We start from the raw sequence: 3,162 nt of genomic DNA on the forward strand, positions 1-3,162 counted from the left end.
CACGGAGCTGGTGGATGTTAGAGACCTTGGGCTCCTCCACCTTCCGTTTGAGGAGCCCCACAGATGCTCAGTAGGGTTCAGGTCTGGAGACATGCTGGGCCAGTCCACCATCTTGGAGGCGTGTTTGGGGTCGTTATCATGTTGGAACGCTGCCCTGCGGCCCAGTCTCTGAAGGGAGGGGCTCTGCTTCAGTATGTCACAGTTCATGTTGGCATTCATGGTTCCCTCAATGAGCTGTAGCTCCCCAGTGCCGGCAGCACTCATGTAGCCCCAGACCAGGACACTCCACGACAACCGTTCTTTGTTTCAGATCCTCAGAGAGTTCTTTGCCATGAGGTGCCATGTTGAACTTCCAGTGACCAGTATGAGGGAGTGTGAGAGCGACAACACCAAATTTAACACACCTGCTCCACATTCACACCTGAGACCTGGTAACACTAACGAGTCACATGACAGCGGGGAGGGAAAATGGCTGATTGGGCCCAATGTGGACATTTTCACTGAGGGGTGGACTCACTTTTGTTGCCAGCGGTTTAGACATTAACGGCTGTGTGATGTGTTATTTTGAGGGGACAGCAGATTTACACTGTTACACAAGCTGCACACTCACTACTTTACACTGGAGAGTCATTTCTTCAGTGTCGTCACATGAAAAGATAGAATCAGATATTTACAAAGATGTGAGGGGTGGACTCACTTTTGTGAGGTACTGTATATATTTGATATTTTTACCTTTAGAATTGTAGTTGAATCATTAAACGGTCCCTCCAGGACTCGGCGGGCCTGACCCTGACCCTGACCCTGACCCTGACCCTGCATGTTTAAACCAGCTGATTCTGTCCTGCAGCTGACCGGAATGCGAGACGTTGGTATCACACACGTCTGCTGCGTCTTCTGATCAAGGAAGTGAGTTTGCGGACGTGTGACAACGTTTAGCGGGAAACGGCGATGAGAGGTCACGTTTGTGGAAAAGTTGCTGTGATTGGTAAAAATTGTAAGTTAAACTGAATTCACAGGGATTTGTTGAATTTGTGTTCTGTAACAGTTGTGAAATCCTGGAAGGACTGAACAATGAAATCTATATGACTGATTATAGAGCACTTTAGACTTTAACTGTATAACTTAAGATCTAAAACAGATTTCTTTGTATTTGTTTCTGATTTTTGGCTTTTTAAGCGACCGATTAACAGATTCAGATTCTGAACCTGCAGCAGAATCGAAGACGAATAAAAGACAATAATCCTGCTTTATTCCCCTCTGACAGCTCAGTTTATTTGTTGAAGAGGGAGAGGAAATATATTCAGCTGATGTGGGGATCCGTCGACGAGTCTAACAAATGACAAACTTACTTTCCAGCCCCCGTTCTGATATGTCATCTCTGAAAAACAGAGATCTTCAGAAACTGATCCCGTCATCACACCTGGTGGGGAGTGCAACACCTGCAGTCCGAGGCCTCCCATGTCTCTGCCCTGCCCTTTCCTGTCTCTTTGTACTGTCAAATTAAGTTTCCACATCACACTATGCAAATTTCACAGTGCACCCTGATTGGCTCTAAACGGCTTGTGGCTTCTGACATCACAGTGGATTTGATGACGTCACAGAGAACAGTGTATACAGGAAACGTGTGATGATTTCTTTTATGCTTTTATCCAAAGCGACTTACAGTTGCTACGTACGTCAGAGGTCACACGCCTCCGGAGCAACGAGGGGTTAATGCTGCGTTCCAGGCAGCTCGGAAACCATGAACGCCACTGGGAGTCGGAGTTCCTACTTGTGAACTCAGAGTAAAAATATGAGTTGACGAGCAGCAGCTGAAGGCAGCAGCTCCATGGAAGCACACAGTGGAAACCAGCAACTAAAGGCAACATAAAGTATATTTGCATGTATTTAAATAAAATTAATACTTGCTGTCCTGCGATGGACTGGCGACCTGTCCAGGGTGGACCCCGCCTTTCGCCCGATGCCAGCTGGGATTGGCTCCAGCCCCCCGCGACCCTGTACGCAGGATAAGCGGTTGACGATGGATGGATGGATAATATTTGATGTCGTGTAGTAAAACCTGTTCTGCATGTAAAATGTGTTGTTAGTCGCCTCCTCTGAACTAAATGTTGGGAAGTAGAACATTTACTGAGTCTGAGGATGACCAGCTGATGGAGCTGGACAAAGTTAACTAGTAACACATGTTTAGTCACTTGTTTTCATTAAAGGGCTGTTTCTAATGAACGTGGAGGCTCTGCTGAGGCTTCACCTGCGTGACCACCTGACAGTACAGTTCCCAGCAGTCATGAACGCAGCATCAGTGTCGCAGTGGGAATCAAACCCAACAAGCGGCCTGTCCACTGCACCCCTGCCTCCCCATGGAAACCTCACATGTACTGTTCATGTATTTTGTGTGTTTTGGCGTTAAACTCTTCTTCTGTGGTGGTCAGCGTGCTCACTGAGCTGTGATGAAGGTGTTGTCCGCCAGGTGTCGCTGTCTCTCCTCTTTCCTCTCTGAACTAAACTCAGTCAAGTCAGACAGAATCGGCAGCGTTACCGGAAGTACTTTTACTTTGTGTTCACGTGCTAAAACACAGCAGCAGTTTGTGTGTGAAGGAAGATTAATATATAAATATAAACATAGACAATAAACAACAACATACAGAGTCTGTTTCTGTAAAGTAGAACACAACAGCTGTGTGGAATGATTAATGTAACAGGCTGGTTTTACACATGACAGTCCACAGTTTATTACATGTACTGTACAGTGTTTGTACTGTGTATGCTGTACATACACTCACCTAAAGGATTATTAGGAACACCAGACTAATACTGTTTGACCCCCTTTCGCCTTCAGAACTGCCTTAATTCTACGTGGCATTGATTCAACAAGGTGCTGAAAGCATTCTTTAGAAATGTTGGCCCATATTGATAGGATAGCATCTTGCAGTTGATGGAGATTTGTGGGATGCACATCCAGGGCACGAAGCTCCCGTTCCACCGCATCCCAAAGATGCTCTATTGGGTTGAGATCTGGTGACTGTGGGGGCCATTTTAGTACAGTGAACTCATTGTCATGTTTGAAATGATTGGAGCTTTGTGACACGGTGCATTATCCTGCTGGAAGTAGCCATCAGAGGACGGGTACATGGTGGCCATAAAGGGATGGACATGGTCAGAAAC

The sequence above is a fragment of the Micropterus dolomieu genome, linkage group LG18, assembly GCF_021292245.1.
Source record: "Micropterus dolomieu isolate WLL.071019.BEF.003 ecotype Adirondacks linkage group LG18, ASM2129224v1, whole genome shotgun sequence".
Lineage (NCBI taxonomy): Eukaryota > Metazoa > Chordata > Actinopteri > Centrarchiformes > Centrarchidae > Micropterus > Micropterus dolomieu.